This window comes from Cherax quadricarinatus, unplaced genomic scaffold (assembly GCF_038502225.1).
Source record: "Cherax quadricarinatus isolate ZL_2023a unplaced genomic scaffold, ASM3850222v1 Contig1382, whole genome shotgun sequence".
NCBI classification, from domain to species: Eukaryota; Metazoa; Arthropoda; class Malacostraca; order Decapoda; family Parastacidae; genus Cherax; species Cherax quadricarinatus.
In genome coordinates, this window is record NW_027196408.1 from 60,019 (window position 1) to 80,759 (window position 20,741).

The 20,741-nt window shown below is 41.6% G+C and overlaps 1 long non-coding RNA gene across 1 annotated transcript in view; it reads right to left on the reverse strand.

Annotated features, from left to right (window-relative positions):
• LOC128700066 (uncharacterized) overlaps positions 1–20,279 on the reverse strand; it is a 32,968-nt gene extending 12,689 nt beyond the window's left edge. Inside the window, exon 1 of the long non-coding RNA XR_011391322.1 lies at positions 20,189–20,279. This is a non-coding gene — a long non-coding RNA (uncharacterized lncRNA). The remainder of the gene's footprint in view (positions 1–20,188) is intronic.
• Between the last annotated feature and the right edge of the window lie 462 nt (positions 20,280–20,741).

Sequence of the window (20,741 nt, forward strand, 5' to 3'; positions counted from 1 at the left end):
ATCTTTGAAAGGGTCCTAAGAAGCAAGATCACCACCCATCTAGAAACCCATCAGTTACACAACCCAGGGCAACATGGGTTTAGAACAGGTCGCTCCTGTCTGTCTCAACTATTGGACCACTACGACAAGGTCCTAAATGCACTAGAAGACAAAAAGAATGCAGATGTAATATATACAGATTTTGCTAAAGCCTTCGACAAGTGTGACCATGGCGTAATAGCGCACAAAATGCGTGCTAAAGGAATAACAGGAAAAGTCGGTCGATGGATCTATAATTTCCTCACTAACAGAACACAGAGAGTAGTCGTCAACAGAGTAAAGTCCGAGGCAGCTACGGTGAAAAGCTCTGTTCCACAAGGCACAGTACTCGCTCCCATCTTGTTCCTCATCCTTATATCCGACATAGACAAGGATGTCAGCCACAGCACCGTGTCTTCCTTTGCAGATGACACCCGAATCTGCATGACAGTGTCTTCCATTGCAGACACTGCAAAGCTCCAGGCAGGGTGGCCTGGTGGCTAAAGCTCCCGCTTCACACACGGAGGGCCCGGGTTCGATTCCCGGCGGGTGGAAACATTCGACACGTTTCCTTACACCTGTTGTCCTGTTCACCTAGCAGCAAATAGGTACCTGGGTGTTAGTCGACTGGTGTGGGTCGCATCCTGGGGGACAAGATTAAGGACCCCAATGGAAATAAGTTAGACAGTCCTCGATGACGCACTGACTTTCTTGGGTTATCCTGGGTGGCTAACCCTCCGGGGTTAAAAATCCGAACGAAATCTCTCTCTCTCTCTTATAACATTGTATCAATCGCATCTGCTAGAAAAATGACAGGATGGATAATGAGAACCTTCAAAACTAGGGAGGCCAAGCCCATGATGACACTCTTCAGGTCACTTGTTCTATCTAGGCTGGAATATTGCTGCACACTAACAGCACCTTTCAAGGCAGGTGAAATTGCCGACCTAGAAAATGTACAGAGAACTTTCACGGCGCGCATAACGGAGATAAAACACCTCAATTATTGGGAGCGTTTGAGGTTCCTAAACCTGTATTCCCTGGAACGCAGGAGGGAGAGATACATGATTATATACACCTGGAAAATCCTAGAGGGACTAGTACCGAACTTGCACACGAAAATCACTCATTACGAAAGCAAAAGACTTGGCAGACGATGCACCATATCCCCAATGAAAAGCAGGGGTGTCACTAGCACGTTAAGAGACCATACAATAAGTGTCAGGGGCCCGAGACTGTTCAACTGCCTCCCAGCACACATAAGGGGGATTACCAACAGACCCCTGGCAGTCTTCAAGCTGGCACTGGACAAGCACCTAAAGTCAGTTCCGGATCAGCCGGGCTGTGGCTCGTATGTTGGTTTGCGTGCAGCCAGCAGCAACAGCCTGGTTGATCAGGCTCTGATCCACCAGGAGGCCTGGTCTCAGACCGGGCCGCGGGGGCGTTGACCCCCGGAACTCTCTCCAGGTAAACTCCAGGTAATACGTTCATCTTCCCCAGTTATACGTTCATCTTAATCAGACGTTCATCTTTCCCTGTTATACGTTCATCTTTCCCAGTTATACGTTCATCTTACTAAGTTAGACGTTCATCTTGCTCAGTTATACGTTCATCTTGCCCAGTTATACGTTCATCTTGCCCAGTTTACGTTCATCTTACTCAGTTAGACGTTCATCTTGTCCAGTTATACGTTCATATTGTCTTGTTATACGTTCACCTTACACAGTTATACGTTCATCTTACTCAATTATACGTTCATCTTCCCCAGTTATACGTTCATCTTGCCCAGTTATACGTTCATCTTTCCCAGTTATACGTTCTTCTTACACAGACGTTCATCTTACCCTGTTATACGTTCATCTTTCCCAGTAATACGTTCATCTTGCCCAGTTATACGTTCGTCTTGTCTAGTTATACGTTCATATTACTCAGTTTGACGTTCATCTTGCCCAGTTATACGTTCATCTTGTCTTGTTATACGTCCATCTTACTCTATACGTTCATCCTACCCAGTTATACGTTCATCTTAAACAGTTGTACGTTCATGTTACTCAGCTAGACGTTCATCTTCCCCAGTTATACGTTCGTCTTACTCAGACGTTCATCTTACTCAGTTATACGTTCATCTTCCTCAGTCATACGTTCATCTTAACAGTTATACGTTCATCTTACTCAGTTATACGTTCATCTTACTCAGTTAGACGTTCATCTTACTCAGACTTTCATATCATTCAGTTATACGTTCATCTTTCCCAGTTATACGTTCATCTTACTCAGTTATACTTTCATCTCACTCAGTTATACGTTCATCTTTCCCAGTTATACGTTCATCTTGCTCAGTTATACGCTCATCTTACTCAGTTATACGTTCATCTTCCCCAGTTATACGTTCATCTTAGACGTTCATCTTCCCCAGTTATACGTTCATCTTACTCAGTTATACGTTCATCTCACTCAGACGTTCATTTTACTCAGTTATACGTTCATCTTCCCCAGTTATGCTTTCATCTTCCCCAGTTATACGTTCATCTTACTCAGTTATACGTTCATCTTACTCAGTTATACGTTCATCTTAGTCAGTTAGACGTTCATCTTACTCATGCGTTCATCTTACTCAGTTATACGTTCATCTTCCCCAGTTATACGTTCATCTTACTCAGTTATACGTTCATCACACTCAGACGTTCATCTTACTCAGTTAGACGTTCATCTTACTCAGTTATACGTTCATCTTAGTTAGACGTTCAACTTACCCAGACGTTCATCTTACTCAGACGTTCATCTTACTCAGTTATACGTTCATCTTACTCATACGTTCATCTTGCTCAGACGTTCATCTTACTCAGTTATACGTTCATCTTAGTTATACGTTCATCTTCCCCAGTTATACGATCATCTTACTCAGACGTTCATCTTACTCAGTTATACGTTCATCTTACTCAGTTATACGTTCATCTTACTCATTTATACGTTCATCTTAGTTAGACGTTCATCTTACTCAGTTATACGTTCATCTTACTCAGTTATACGTTCATCTTACTCAGACGTTCATCTTACTCAGTTATACGTTCATCTTAGACGTTCATCTTACTCAGTTAGACGTTCATCTTATTCAGTTATACGTTCATCTTACTCATACGTTCATCTTTCTCAGACGTTCATCTTACTCAGTTAGACGTTCATCTTTCTCAGACGTTAATATAACTCAGTTATACATTCATCTTACTCAGACGTTCATCTTACTCAGTTATACGTTCATCTTACTCACTTCTACGTTCATCTTACTCAGTTGTACGTTCATCTTACTCACTTCTACGTTCATCTTACTCAGTTAGATGCTCATCTTTCTCAGACGTTCATCTTACTCAGTTATACGTTCATCTTACTCAGACGTTCATCTTTCTCAGACGTTCATCTTACTCAGTTAGACGTTCATCTTACTCAGACGTTCATCTTTCTCAGACGTTCATCTTACTCAGTTAGACGTTCATCTTACTCAGACGTTCATCTTACTAAGTTAGACGTTCATCTTTCTCAGACGCTCATCTTACTCAGTTAGACGTTCATCTTACTCAGCTAGACGTTCATCTTACTCAGTAAGACGTTCATCTTACTCAGTTATACGTTCATCTTACTCAGACGTTCATCTTACTCAGACGTTCATCTTACTCAAACGTTCATCTTACTCAGTTAGACGTTCATCTTACTCAGTTAGACGTTCATCTTACTCAGTTAGACGTTCATCTTACTAAGTTAGACGTTCATCATTCTCAGACGTTCATCTTAATCAGTTAGACGTTCATCTTTCTCAGACGTTCATCTTACTCAGTTAGACGTTTATCTTACTCAGTAAGACGTTCATCTTACTCAGACGTTCATCTTACTCAGTTAGACGTTCATCTTACTCAGTTAGACGTTCATCTTACTCAGTTAGACGTTCATCTTACTCAGTTAGACGTTCATCTTACTTAGTTAGACGTTCATCTTACTAAGTTAGACGTTCATCTTTCTTAGACGTTCATCTTACTCAGTTAGACGTTCATCTTACTCAGACGTTTATCTTACTAAGTTAGACGTTCATCTTACTCAGTAAGACGTTCATCTTACTCAGACGTTCATCTTACTCAGTTAGACGTTCATCTTACTCAGTTATACGTTCATCTTACTCAGTTAGACCTTCATCTTTCTCAGACGTTCATCTTACTCAGTTAGACGTTCATCTTACTCAGTTATACGTTCATCTTACTCAGTTAGACGTTCATCTTTCTCAGACGTTCATCTTACTCAGACGTTCATCTTACTCAGTTATACGTTCATCTTGCTCAGTTAGACGTTCATCTTTCTCAGACGTTCATCTTACTCAGACGTTCATCTTACTCAGTTATACGTTCATCTTACTCAGTAAGACGTTCATCTTACTCAGTTATACGTTCATCTTACTCAGACGTTTATCTTACTAAGTTAGACGTTTATCTTACTCAGTAAGACGTTCATCTTACTCAGACGTTCATCTTACTCAGTTAGACGTTCATCTTACTCAGTTATACGTTCATCTTACTCAGTTAGACCTTCATCTTTCTCAGACGTTCATCTTACTCAGTTAGACGTTCATCTTACTCAGTTATACGTTCATCTTACTCAGTTAGACGTTCATCTTTCTCAGACGTTCATCTTACTCAGACGTTCATCTTACTCAGTTATACGTTCATCTTGCTCAGTTAGACGTTCATCTTTCTCAGACGTTCATCTTACTCAGACGTTCATCTTACTCAGTTATACGTTCATCTTACTCAGTTAGACGTTCATCTTTCTCAGACGTTCATCTTACTCAGTTAGACGTTCATCTTATTCAGACGTTCATCTTTCTCAGACGTTCATCTTACTCAGTTAGACGTTCATCTTACTCAGACGGTCATCTTACTAAGTTAGACGTTCATCTTACTCAGCTAGACGTTCGTCTTACTCAGTAAGACGTTCATCTTACTCAGTTATACGTTCATCTTACTCAGACGTTCATCTTACTCAGTTAGACGTTCATCTTACTCAGTAAGACGTTCATCTTACTCAGTTAGACATTCATCTTACTCAGTTAGACGTTCATCTTACTCAGTTAGACGTTCATCTTACTCAGTAAGACGTTCATCTTACTCAGTTAGACATTCATCTTACTCAGTTAGACGTTCATCTTCCCCAGTTATACGTTCATCTTAGACGTTCATCTTCCCCAGTTATACGTTCATCTTACTCAGTTATACGTTCATCTCATTCAGACGTTCATTTTACTCAGTTATACGTTCATCTTCCCCAGTTATGCTTTCATCTTCCCCAGTTATACGTTCATCTTACTCAGTTATACGTTCATCTTACTCAGTTATACGTTCATCTTAGTCAGTTAGACGTTCATCTTACTCATGCGTTCATCTTACTCAGTTATACGTTCATCTTCCCCAGTTATACGTTCATCTTACTCAGTTATACGTTCATCACACTCAGACGTTCATCTTACTCAGTTAGACGTTCATCTTACTCAGTTATACGTTCATCTTAGTTAGACGTTCAACTTACCCAGACGTTCATCTTACTCAGACGTTCATCTTACTCAGTTATACGTTCATCTTACTCATACGTTCATCTTGCTCAGACGTTCATCTTACTCAGTTATACGTTCATCTTAGTTATACGTTCATCTTCCCCAGTTATACGATCATCTTACTCAGACGTTCATCTTACTCAGTTATACGTTCATCTTACTCAGTTATACGTTCATCTTACTCATTTATACGTTCATCTTAGTTAGACGTTCATCTTACTCAGTTATACGTTCATCTTACTCAGTTATACGTTCATCTTACTCAGACGTTCATCTTACTCAGTTATACGTTCATCTTAGACGTTCATCTTACTCAGTTAGACGTTCATCTTATTCAGTTATACGTTCATCTTGCTCATACGTTCATCTTTCTCAGACGTTCATCTTACTCAGACGTTCATCTTTCTCAGACGTTAATATAACTCAGTTATACATTCATCTTACTCAGACGTTCATCTTACTCAGTTATACGTTCATCTTACTCACTTCTACGTTCATCTTACTCAGTTTTACGTTCATCTTACTCACTTCTACGTTCATCTTACTCAGTTAGATGCTCATCTTTCTCAGACGTTCATCTTACTCAGTTATACGTTCATCTTACTCAGACGTTCATCTTTCTCAGACGTTCATCTTACTCAGTTAGACGTTCATCTTACTCAGACGTTCATCTTTCTCAGACGTTCATCTTACTCAGTTAGACGTTCATCTTACTCAGACGTTCATCTTACTAAGTTAGACGTTCATCTTTCTCAGACGCTCATCTTACTCAGTTAGACGTTCATCTTACTCAGCTAGACGTTCATCTTACTCAGTAAGACGTTCATCTTACTAAGTTATACGTTCATCTTACTCAGACGTTCATCTTACTCAGACGTTCATCTTACTCAAACGTTCATCTTACTCAGTTAGACGTTCATCTTACTCAGTTAGACGTTCATCTTACTCAGTTAGACGTTCATCTTACTAAGTTAGACGTTCATCTTTCTCAGACGTTCATCTTAATCAGTTAGACGTTCATCTTTCTCAGACGTTCATCTTACTCAGTTAGACGTTTATCTTACTCAGTAAGACGTTCATCTTACTCAGACGTTCATCTTACTCAGTTAGACGTTCATCTTACTCAGTTAGACGTTCATCTTACTCAGTTAGACGTTCATCTTACTCAGTTAGACGTTCATCTTACTTAGTTAGACGTTCATCTTACTAAGTTAGACGTTCATCTTTCTTAGACGTTCATCTTACTCAGTTAGACGTTCATCTTACTCAGACGTTTATCTTACTAAGTTAGACGTTTATCTTACTCAGTAAGACGTTCATCTTACTCAGACGTTCATCTTACTCAGTTAGACGTTCATCTTACTCAGTTATACGTTCATCTTACTCAGTTAGACCTTCATCTTTCTCAGACGTTCATCTTACTCAGTTAGACGTTCATCTTACTCAGTTATACGTTCATCTTACTCAGTTAGACGTTCATCTTTCTCAGACGTTCATCTTACTCAGACGTTCATCTTACTCAGTTATACGTTCATCTTGCTCAGTTAGACGTTCATCTTTCTCAGACGTTCATCTTACTCAGACGTTCATCTTACTCAGTTATACGTTCATCTTACTCAGTAAGACGTTCATCTTACTCAGTTATACGTTCATCTTACTCAGACGTTTATCTTACTAAGTTAGACGTTTATCTTACTCAGTAAGACGTTCATCTTACTCAGACGTTCATCTTACTCAGTTAGATGTTCATCTTACTCAGTTATACGTTCATCTTACTCAGTTAGACCTTCATCTTTCTCAGACGTTCATCTTACTCAGTTAGACGTTCATCTTACTCAGTTATACGTTCATCTTACTCAGTTAGACGTTCATCTTTCTCAGACGTTCATCTTACTCAGACGTTCATCTTACTCAGTTATACGTTCATCTTGCTCAGTTAGACGTTCATCTTTCTCAGACGTTCATCTTACTCAGACGTTCATCTTACTCAGTTATACGTTCATCTTACTCAGTTAGACGTTCATCTTTCTCAGACGTTCATCTTACTCAGTTAGACGTTCATCTTATTCAGACGTTCATCTTTCTCAGACGTTCATCTTACTCAGTTAGACGTTCATCTTACTCAGACGGTCATCTTACTAAGTTAGACGTTCATCTTACTCAGCTAGACGTTCGTCTTACTCAGTAAGACGTTCATCTTACTCAGTTATACGTTCATCTTACTCAGACGTTCATCTTACTCAGTTAGACGTTCATCTTACTCAGTAAGACGTTCATCTTACTCAGTTAGACATTCATCTTACTCAGTTAGACGTTCATCTTACTCAGTTAGACGTTCATCTTACTCAGTTAGACGTTCATCTTACTAAGTTAGACGTTCATCTTTCTCAGACGTTCATCTTACTCAGTTAGACGTTCATCTTACTCAGTTAGACGTTCATCTCTCTCAGACGTTCATCTTACTCAGTTATACGTTCATCTTACTCAGTTAGACGTTCATCTCTCTCAGACGTTCATCTTACTCAGTTAGACGTTCATCTTACTCAGTTATACGTTCATTTTACTCAGACGTTCATCTTATTCAGTTAGACGTTCATCTTACTCAGTAAGACGCTCATCTTTCTCAGACGTTCATCTTACTCAGTTATACGTTCATTTTACTCAGACGTTCATCTTATTCAGTTAGACGTTCATCTTACTCAGTAAGACGCTCATCTTACTCAGACGTTCATCTTATTCAGTTAAACGTTCATCTTACTCAGTAAGACGTTCATCTTACTCAGACGATCATCTTACTCAGTTAGACGTTCATCTTACTCAGTTAGACGTTCATTTTACTAAGTTAGACGTTCATCTTTCTCAGACGTTCATCTTTCTCACTTAGACGTTCATCTTACTCAGACGTTCATCTTTCTCAGGCGTTCATCTTACTCAGTTATACGTTCATCTTACTCAGTTAGACGCTCATCTTTCTCAGACGTTCATCTTACTCAGACGTTCATCTTACTCAGCTAGACGTTCATCTTGCTCAGTAAGACGTTCATCTTACTTAGTTATACGTTCATCTTACTCAGTAAGACGTTCATCTTACTCAGACGTTCATCTTACTCAGACGTTCATCTTACTCAGACGTTCATCTTACTCAGACGTTCATCTTACTCAGACGTTCCAATAAGACGTTCTCGAGTATTAAATGAAAATTTTTGAAAAATTAAAAGAAAATTTGGCTGATAATTTACTTTCTATATAGAAATTCTCATTAAAATCGTTTTAATATTGAAAGGAAAAAATATTTTATTTTCATTTTTGAAAAAACCAATTTGATAAAACTGGAAAAAATATATATATATATATATATATATATATATATATATATATATATATATATATATATATATATATATATATATATATATATATATATATATATATATATATATATATATATATATATATATATATATTGGGTATTTAGCAATCATACAGCTCAATATTAATGCAAAAAATCCTTGTTAAGATATTCTGCAATTTAGGGTTTGAAGCTGATCGGAAGAAGCATTCATTAGTTATTATCTGTGTAACAATTTTTTTTGACAAAATTAGAAAATTTAAATTTCCTCAGCTGAAAGTGTGTGACAAGTTGTGTTTTGGAAGAATCCACTAATATTAAAAGTTTGAAGCCAGTCGGAAAAGGCATTCTAGAGTAATTTAGTTATATCAGTAAAGTTTGAAGTTTGTAATTATTCAGACTAAACTTATGGCTTAATAAAGTATTAGAAAAATGTATCGGAAATAATATTTCCGGGTCAATTAAATGATATATTTTTTATTTATTGCATAGAAATTGAACCTAACTTTTTTTTATCGAATAAAATAGACAAGTTAGGACTTAGGGCAGCCAGTGGCAGCATAAGCCACACCATTAGTGACAGTTTCAAGCCGATCAGAGGAGTCATTCTGCAGTTATGTCATGGATTCCAACGATTTTATATTTTTACTATTTTAGTTAATAAACAAATATTATGCACGCAAATTAAACTTAACAGCCTTAAGACGCATCACCTACTGAACACTGAAGACGTTAAGAAGACGTAAACTCAAATTCACTTTACGTTATTTAACGGAATAAAATTTGATATTTTACAGTCATCAAATTTCCGCATATTAGTACGAATTTTATTATTTGCTGTTATGGTATTTTTAGCACGTTTTTGAACGTTGGAAACTGCACGACCGAGGATTTTTAAAGCTAGCCGAGCAGTTCCTGGAAATGGGTTCAACAGCTGCGGTTATCAGGAAATGGGTTCAACAGCTGCGGTTATCAGGAAATGGGTTCAACAGCTGCGGTTATCAGGAAACGGGTTCAACAGCTGCGGTTATCGGTAAATGGGTTCAATAGCTGCGGTTATCGGGAAATGGGTTCAACAGCTGCGGTTATCGGGAAATGGGTTCAACAGCTGCGGTTATCGGGAAATGGGTTCAACAGCTGCGGTTATCGGGAAATGGGTTCAACAGCTGCGGTTATCGGGAAATGGGTTCAACAGCTGCGGTTATCGGGAAATGGGTTCAACAGCTGCGGTTATCGGGAAATGGGTTCAACAGCTGCGGTTATCGGGAAATGGGTTCAACAGCTGCGGTTATCGGGAAATAGGTTCAACAGCTGCGGTTATCGGGAAATGGGTTCAACAGCTGCGGTTATCGGGAAATGGGTTCAACAGCTGCGGTTATCGGGAAATGGGTTCAACAGCTGCGGTTATCGGGAAATGGGTTCAACAGCTGCGGTTATCGGGAAATGGGTTCAACAGCTGCGGTTATCGGGAAATGGGTTCAACAGCTGCGGTTATCGGGAAATGGGTTCAACAGCTGCGGTTATCGGGAAATGGGTTCAACAGCTGCGGTTATCGGGAAATGGGTTCAACAGCTGCGGTTATCGGGAATGGGTTCAACAGCTGCGGTTATCGGGAAATGGGTTCAACAGCTGCGGTCATCGGGAAATGGGTTCAACAGCTGCGGTTATCGGGAAATGGGTTCAACAGCTGCGGTTATCGGGAAATGGGTTCAACAGCTGCGGTCATCGGGAAATGGGTTCAACAGCTGCGGTTATCGGGAAATGGGTTCAACAGCTGCGGTTATCGGGAAATGGGTTCAACAGCTGCGGTCATCGGGAAATGGGTTCAACAGCTGCGGTTATCGGGAAATGGGTTCAACAGCTGCGGTTATCGGGAAATGGGTTCAACAGCTGCGGTTATCGGGAAATGGGTTCAACAGCTGCGGTTATCGGGAAATGGGTTCAACAGCTGCGGTTATCGGGATTTCGGTTCAACAGCTGCAGTTATCGGGAAATGGGTTCAACAGCTGCGGTTATCGGGAAACGGGTTCAACAGCTGCGGTTATCGGGAAATGGGTTCAACAGCTGCGGTTATCAGGGATATGAAGACATGACAATTATTCTACTAATTTGGTCTTCTTTACCGTACACAAGTGTCGATAATGTGAAGGTGGCTGGACACAAGTGTCGATAATGTGAAGGTGGCTGGACACAAGTGTCGATAATGTGAAGGTGGCTGTACACAAGTGTCGATAATGTGAAGGTGGCTGTACATAAGTGTCGATAATGTGAAGGTGACTGTACATAAGTGTCGATAATGTGAAGATGGCTGTACACAAGTGTCGATAATGTGAAGGTGGCTGGACACAAGTGTCGATAATGTGAAGGTGGCTGTACACAAGTGTCGATAATGTGAAGGTGGCTGTACCTAAGTGTCGATAATTTGAAGGTGACTGTACATAAGTGTCGATAATGTGAAGGTGGCTGTACATAAGTGTCGATAATGTGAAGGTGGCTGGACACAAGTGTCGATAATGTGAAGGTGGCTGTACACAAGTGTCGATAATGTGAAGGTGGCTGTACACAAGTGTCGATAATGTGAAGGTGGCTGTATATAAGTGTCGATAATGTGAAGGTGACTGTACATAAGTGTCGATAATGTGAAGGTGGCTGTACATAAGTGTCGATAATGTGAAGGTGGCTGGACACAAGTGTCGATAATGTGAAGGTGGCTGGACACAAGTGTCGATAATGTGAAGGTGGCTGGACACAAGTGTCGATAATGTGAAGGTGGCTGTACACAAGTGTCGATAATGTGAAGGTGGCTGCACATAAGTGTCGATAATGTGAAGGTGACTGTACATAAGTGTCGATAATGTGAAGGTGGCTGTACATAAGTGTCGATAATGTGAAGGTGGCTGGACACAAGTGTCGATAATGTGAAGGTGGCTGTACATAAGTGTCGATAATGTGAAGGTGGCTGGACACAAGTGTCGATAATGTGAAGGTGGCTGTACATAAGTGTCGATAATGTGAAGGTGGCTGGACACAAGTGTCGATAATGTGAAGGTGGCTGGACATAAGTGTCGATAATGTGAAGGTGACTGTACATAAGTGTCGATAATGTGAAGGTGGCTGTACATAAGTGTCGATAATGTGAAGGTGGCTGGACACAAGTGTCGATAATGTGAAGGTGGCTCGACACAAGTGTCGATAATGTGAAGGTGGCTGTACATAAGTGTCGATGATGTGAAGGTGGCTGTACAAAAGTGTCGATAATGTGAAGGTGGCTGTACATAAGTGTCGATAATGTGAAGGTGGCTGGACACAAGTGTCGATAATGTGAAGGTGGCTGGACACAAGTGTCGATAATGTGAAGGTGAGAAGAACACAAGTGTCGATAATGTGAAGGTTGCTGGACACAAGTGTCGATAATGTGAAGGTGGCGGGACACACGTGTCGATAATGTGAAGGTGGCTGGACAAAAGTGTTGATAATGTGAATGTGGCTGGACACAAGTGTCGATAATGTGAAGGTGGCAGGACACAAGTGTCGATAATGCGAAGGTGGCAGGACACAAGTGTCGATAATGTGAAGGTGGCTGGACACAAGTGTCGATAATGTGAAGGTGGCTGTACAAAAGTGTCGATAATGTGAAGGTAGCAGGACACAAGTGTCGATAATTCAAATTCAGATTCAAAGTTTATTATGTGAAGGTGGCTGGACACAAGTGTTGATAATGTGAAGGTGGCTGGACACAAGTGTCGATAATGTGAAGGTGGCAGGACACAAGTGTCGATGTGAAGGTGGCAGGACACACGTGTCGATTATGTGAAGGTGGCTGGATACAAGTGTCGATAATGTGAAGGTGGAAGGACACAAGTGTCGATAATGTGAAGGTGGCTGGACACAAGTGTCGATAATGTGAAGGTGGCAGGACATAAGTGTAGATAATGTGAAGGTGGCAGGACATAAGTGTCGATAATGTGAAGGTAGCTGTACATTAGTGTCGATAATGTGAAGGTGGCAGGACACAAGTGTCGATAATGTGAAGGTGGCAGGACACAAGTGTCAATAATGTGAAGGTGGCAGGACACAAGTGTCGATAATGTGAAAGTGGCTGGACATAAGTGTCGATAATGTGAAGGTAGCTGTACATTAGTGTCGATAATGTGAAGGTAGCTGTACATTAGTGTCGATAATGTGAAGGTGGCTGTACATTAGTGTCGATAATGTGAAGGTGGCAGGACATAAGTGTCGATAATGTGAAGGTGGCAGGACATAAGTGTCGATAATGTGAAGGTAGCTGTACATTAGTGTCGATAATGTGAAGGTGGCAGGACACAAGTGTCGATAATGTGAAGGTGGCAGGACACAAGTGTCAATAATGTGAAGGTGGCAGGACACAAGTGTCAATAATGTGAAGGTGGCAGGACACAAGTGTCAATAATGTGAAGGTGGCAGGACACAAGTGTCAATAATGTGAAGGTGGCAGGACACAAGTGTCAATAATGTGAAGGTGGCAGGACACAAGTGTCAATAATGTGAAGGTGGCAGGACACAAGTGTCAATAATGTGAAGGTGGCAGGACACAAGTGTCAATAATGTGAAGGTGGCAGGACACAAGTGTCAATAATGTGAAGGTGGCAGGACACAAGTGTCAATAATGTGAAGGTGGCAGGACACAAGTGTCGATAATGTGAAGGTGGCAGGACACAAGTGTCAATAATGTGAAGGTGGCAGGACACAAGTGTCAATAATGTGAAGGTGGCAGGACACAAGTGTCAATAATGTGAAGGTGGCAGGACACAAGTGTCGATAATGTGAAGGTGGCAGGACACAAGTGTCAATAATGTGAAGGTGGCAGGACACAAGTGTCAATAATGTGAAGGTGGCAGGTCACAAGTGTCGATAATGTGAAGGTGGCAGGACACAAGTGTCAATAATGTGAAGGTGGCAGGACACAAGTGTCAATAATGTGAAGGTGGCAGGACACAAGTGTCAATAATGTGAAGGTGGCAGGACACAAGTGTCAATAATGTGAAGGTGGCAGGACACAAGTGTCAATAATGTGAAGGTGGCAGGACACAAGTGTCAATAATGTGAAGGTGGCAGGACACAAGTGTCAATAATGTGAAGGTGGCAGGACACAAGTGTTGATAATGTGAAGGTGGCTGGACACAAGTGTCGATAATGTGAAGGTGGCAGGACACAAGTGTCGATGAGAAGGTGGCAGGACACACGTGTCGATTATGTGAAGGTGGCTGGATACAAGTGTCGATAATGTGAAGGTGGAAGGACACAAGTGTCGATAATGTGAAGGTGGCTGGACACAAGTGTCGATAATGTGAAGGTGGCAGGACATAAGTGTCGATAATGTGAAGGTGGCAGGACATAAGTGTCGATAATGTGAAGGTAGCTGTACATTAGTGTCGATAATGTGAAGGTGGCAGGACACAAGTGTCGATAATGTGAAGGTGGCAGGACACAAGTGTCGATAATGTGAAGGTGGCAGGACATAAGTGTCGATAATGTGAAGGTGGCTGTACATTAGTGTCGATAATGTGAAGGTAGCTGTACATTAGTGTCGATAATGTGAAGGTAGCTGTACATTAGTGTCGATAATGTGAAGGTGGCAGGACATAAGTGTCGATAATGTGAAGGTGGCAGGACATAAGTGTCGATAATGTGAAGGTAGCTGTACATTAGTGTCGATAATGTGAAGGTGGAAGGACACAAGTGTCGATAATGTGAAGGTGGCAGGACACAAGTGTCGATAATGTGAAGGTAGCTGTACATTAGTGTCGATAATGTGAAGGTGGAAGGACACAAGTGTCAATAATGTGAAGGTGGCAGGTCACAAGTGTCGATAATGTGAAGGTGGCAGGACACAAGTGTCAATAATGTGAAGGTGGCAGGACACAAGTGTCAATAATGTGAAGGTGGCAGGACACAAGTGTCAATAATGTGAAGGTGGCAGGACACAAGTGTCAATAATGTGAAGGTGGCAGGACACAAGTGTCAATAATGTGAAGGTGGCAGGACACAAGTGTCAATAATGTGAAGGTGGCAGGACACAAGTGTCAATAATGTGAAGGTGGCAGGACACAAGTGTTGATAATGTGAAGGTGGCTGGACACAAGTGTCGATAATGTGAAGGTGGCAGGACACAAGTGTCAATAATGTGAAGGTGGCAGGACACAAGTGTCGATAATGTGAAGGTGGCAGGACACAAGTGTCGATAATGTGAAGGTGGCAGGACACAAGTGTCGATAATGTGAAGGTGGCAGGACACAAGTGTCGATAATGTGAAGGTGGCAGGACATAAGTGTCGATAATGTGAAGGTGGCAGGACATAAGTGTCGATAATGTGAAGGTAGCTGTACATTAGTGTCGATAATGTGAAGGTGGCAGGACACAAGTGTCGATAATGTGAAGGTGGCAGGACACAAGTGTCGATAATGTGAAGGTGGCTGGACATAAGTGTCGATAATGTGAAGGTAGCTGTACATTAGTGTCGATAATGTGAAGGTAGCTGTACATTAGTGTCGATAATGTGAAGGTAGCTGTACATTAGTGTCGATAATGTGAAGGTGGCAGGACATAAGTGTCGATAATGTGAAGGTGGCAGGACATAAGTGTCGATAATGTGAAGGTAGCTGTACATTAGTGTCGATAATGTGAAGGTGGAAGGACACAAGTGTCGATAATGTGAAGGTGGCAGGACACAAGTGTCAATAATGTGAAGGTGGCAGGACACAAGTGTCAATAATGTGAAGGTGGCAGGACACAAGTGTCAATAATGTGAAGGTGGCAGGACACAAGTGTCAATAATGTGAAGGTGGCAGGACACAAGTGTCAATAATGTGAAGGTGGCAGGACACAAGTGTCAATAATGTGAAGGTGGCAGGACACAAGTGTCAATAATGTGAAGGTGGCAGGACACAAGTGTCAATAATGTGAAGGTGGCAGGACACAAGTGTCAATAATGTGAAGGTGGCAGGACACAAGTGTCAATAATGTGAAGGTGGCAGGACACAAGTGTCAATAATGTGAAGGTGGCTGGACCCAAGTGTCAAGTGTCGATAATGTGAAGGTGGCAGGACACAAGTGTCAATAATGTGAAGGTGGCAGGACACAAGTGTCAATAATGTGAAGGTGGCAGGACACAAGTGTCAATAATGTGAAGGTGGCAGGACACAAGTGTCAATAATGTGAAGGTGGCAGGACACAAGTGTCAATAATGTGAAGGTGGCAGGACACAAGTGTCAATAATGTGAAGGTGGCAGGACACAAGTGTCAATAATGTGAAGGTGGCAGGACACAAGTGTTGATAATGTGAAGGTGGCTGGACACAAGTGTCGATAATGTGAAGGTGGCAGGACACAAGTGTCGATGAGAAGGTGGCAGGACACACGTGTCGATTATGTGAAGGTGGCTGGATACAAGTGTCGATAATGTGAAGGTGGAAGGACACAAGTGTCGATAATGTGAAGGTGGCTGGACACAAGTGTCGATAATGTGAAGGTGGCAGGACATAAGTGTCGATAATGTGAAGGTGGCAGGACATAAGTGTCGATAATGTGAAGGTAGCTGTACATTAGTGTCGATAATGTGAAGGTGGAAGGACACAAGTGTCGATAATGTGAAGGTGGCAGGACACAAGTGTCGATAATGTGAAGGTGGCAGGACATAAGTGTCGATAATGTGAAGGTGGCTGGACATAAGTGTCGATAATGTGAAGGTAGCTGTACATTAGTGTCGATAATGTGAAGGTAGCTGTACATTAGTGTCGATAATGTGAAGGTGGCTGTACATTAGTGTCGATAATGTGAAGGTGGCAGGACATAAGTGTCGATAATGTGAAGGTGGCAGGACATAAGTGTCGATAATGTGAAGGTAGCTGTACATTAGTGTCGATAATGTGAAGGTGGAAGGACACAAGTGTCGATAATGTGAAGGTGGCAGGACACAAGTGTCAATAATGTGAAGGTGGCAGGACACAAGTGTCAATAATGTGAAGGTGGCAGGACACAAGTGTCAATAATGTGAAGGTGGCAGGACACAAGTGTCAATAATGTGAAGGTGGTAGGACACAAGTGTCAATAATGTGAAGGTGGCAGGACACAAGTGTCAATAATGTGAAGGTGGAAGGACACAAGTGTCAATAATGTGAAGGTGGCAGGACACAAGTGTCAATAATGTGAAGGTGGCAGGACACAAGTGTCGATAATGTGAAGGTGGCAGGACACAAGTGTCAATAATGTGAAGGTGGCAGGACACAAGTGTCGATAATGTGAAGGTGGCAGGACACAAGTGTCAATAATGTGAAGGTGGCAGGACACAAGTGTCAATAATGTGAAGGTGGCAGGACACAAGTGTCAATAATGTGAAGGTGGCAGGACACAAGTGTCGATAATGTGAAGGTGGCAGGACACAAGTGTCAATAATGTGAAGGTGACAGGACACAAGTGTCAATAATGTGAAGGTGGCACACAAGTGTCAATAATGTGAAGGTGGCAGGACACAAGTGTCGATAATGTGAAGGTGGCAGGACACAAGTGTCAATAATGTGAAGGTGGCAGGACACAAGTGTCAATAATGTGAAGGTGGCAGGACACAAGTGTCAATAATGTGAAGGTGGCAGGACACAAGTGTCAATAATGTGAAGGTGGCAGGACACAAGTGTCAATAATGTGAAGGTGGCAGGACACAAGTGTCAATAATGTGAAGGTGGCAGGACACAAGTGTCAATAATGTGAAGGTGGCAGGACACAAGTGTCAATAATGTGAAGGTGGCAGGACACAAGTGTCAATAATGTGAAGGTGGCAGGACACAAGTGTCAATAATGTGAAGGTGGCAGGACACAAGTGTCAATAATGTGAAGGTGGCAGGACACAAGTGTCAATAATGTGAAGGTGGCAGGACACAAGTGTCAATAATGTGAAGGTGGCAGGACACAAGTGTCAATAATGTGAAGGTGGCAGGACACAAGTGTCAATAATGTGAAGGTGGCAGGACACAAGTGTCAATAATGTGAAGGTGGCAGGACACAAGTGTCAATAATGTGAAGGTGGCAGGACACAAGTGTCAATAATGTGAAGGTGGCAGGACACAAGTGTCAATAATGTGAAGGTGGCAGGACACAAGTGTCAATAATGTGAAGGTGGCAGGACACAAGTGTCAATAATGTGAAGGTGGCAGGACACAAGTGTCAATAATGTGAAGGTGGCAGGACACAAGTGTCAATAATGTGAAGGTGGCAGGACACAAGTGTCAATAATGTGAAGGTGGCAGGACACAAGTGTCAATAATGTGAAGGTGGCAGGACACAAGTGTCAATAATGTGAAGGTGGCAGGACACAAGTGTCAATAATGTGAAGGTGGCAGGACACAAGTGTCAATAATGTGAAGGTGGCAGGACACAAGTGTCAATAATGTGAAGGTGGCAGGACACAAGTGTCAATAATGTGAAGGTGGCAGGACACAAGTGTCAATAATGTGAAGGTGGCAGGACACAAGTGTCGATAATGTGAAGGTGGCAGGACACAAGTGTCAATAATGTGAAGGTGGCAGGACACAAGTGTCAATAATGTGAAGGTGGCAGGACACAAGTGTCAATAATGTGAAGGTGGCAGGACACAAGTGTCGATAATGTGAAGGTGGCAGGACACACAAGTGTCAAATAATGTGAAGGTGGCAGGACACAAGTGTCAATAATGTGAAGGTGGCAGGACACAAGTGTCAATAATGTGAAGGTGGCAGGACACAAGTGTCAATAATGTGAAGGTGGCAGGACACAAGTGTCAATAATGTGAAGGTGGCAGGACACAAGTGTCAATAATGTGAAGGTGGCAGGACACAAGTGTCAATAATGTGAAGGTGGCAGGACACAAGTGTCAATAATGTGAAGGTGGCAGGACACAAGTGTCAATAATGTGAAGGTGGCAGGACACAAGTGTCAATAATGTGAAGGTGGCAGGACACAAGAGTCAAGTGATAATGTGATGGTGGCAGGACACAAGTGTCAATAATGTGAAGGTGGCAGGACACAAGTGTCAATAATGTGAAGGTGGCAGGACACAAGTGTCAATAATGTGAAGGTGGCAGGACACAAGTGTCGATAATGTGAAGGTGGCAGGACACAAGTGTCAATAATGTGAAGGTGGCAGGACACAAGTGTCAATAATGTGAAGGTGGCAGGACACAAGTGTCGATAATGTGAAGGTGGCAGGACACAAGTGTCAATAATGTGAAGGTGGCAGGACACAAGTGTCAATAATGTGAAGGTGGCAGGACACAAGTGTCGATAATGTGAAGGTGGCAGGACACAAGTGTCAATAATGTGAAGGTGGCAGGACACAAGTGTCAATAATGTGAAGGTGGCAGGACACAAGTGTCAATAATGTGAAGGTGGCAGGACACAAGTGTCAATAATGTGAAGGTGGCAGGACACAAGTGTGTCAATAATGTGAAGGTGGCAGGACACAAGTGTCAATAATGTGAAGGTGGCAGGACACAAGTGTCAATAATGTGAAGGTGGCAGGACACAAGTGTCAATAATGTGAAGGTGGCAGGACACAAGTGTCAATAATGTGAAGGTGGCAGGACACAAGTGTCAATAATGTGAAGGTGGCAGGACACAAGTGTCAATAATGTGAAGGTGGCAGGACACAAGTGTCAATAATGTGAAGGTGGCAGGACACAAGTGTCAATAATGTGAAGGTGGCAGGACACAAGTGTCAATAATGTGAAGGTGGCAGGACACAAGTGTCAATAATGTGAAGGTGGCAGGACACAAGTGTCAATAATGTGAAGGTGGCAGGACACAAGTGTCAATAATGTGAAGGTGGCAGGACACAAGTGTCAATAATGTGAAGGTGGCAGGACACAAGTGTCAATAATGTGAAGGTGGCAGGACACAAGTGTCAATAATGTGAAGGTGGCAGGACACAAGTGTCAATAATGTGAAGGTGGCAGGACACAAGTGTCAATAATGTGAAGGTGGCGGGACGAGGTTTTATTTATTAATGCAGAAAGAAAACAACCATTTCAAGGAATGAACAAATAATTAAAAAATCCGGCCTACTTTTACAAAAGTTTAGGAAATTTAGAGCAAGTTTAGCGGAAAGTTTTATGAGTAATTGGAGGAAGTTTCAGAAGATGATTTAATTATGTTGCAGAGAGATTTCGATAAATGTTTCACAGGGATTTGGAATAAGTTTTTGGGTGTTTTTGATGTCAGTCTTACCTTGTATGAGGTGGAGATGTAGTGTGCAAGTGTGGTGGTTGACGTGACTATAAGTAGGTCAGAGTATATGTTGGCAGTGAGTGAAGATAAGAAATCGATTGATAACACGGTAAAGACTAATTATCAGGTGGCGGAAATACCAGCAAGTGTTGCAATAGTGAAGGAAGTTAATTTCCACATCGTTACTTAAGTATGACGAGAGATTTTTTTATGAATGGAGGGACCATATTCTTTATAAATTTTAGGAATCAAGTGAAAATGCAGTTGTTAATCTCACTTTTAATTATAAACTCAAAACAACATCATCTATATATGTTGAGCTGCTTGGTTTCAAGTGTAATATTTCAGTAATTAAATACGCTATGAAGTTTTTTTAAAGTAATACCGGATTAACATCTAGAATACACCAATACATAAAGGTGGGGACCCTACAGACTTAAACAACTATAGGCCAATATCAAACTTACCATTGCTATCCAAAATCTTTGAGAAACTCGTGCACAGGAGACTATATTCATTTATAACAGCACAAAACATACTCAACCCCTGCCAA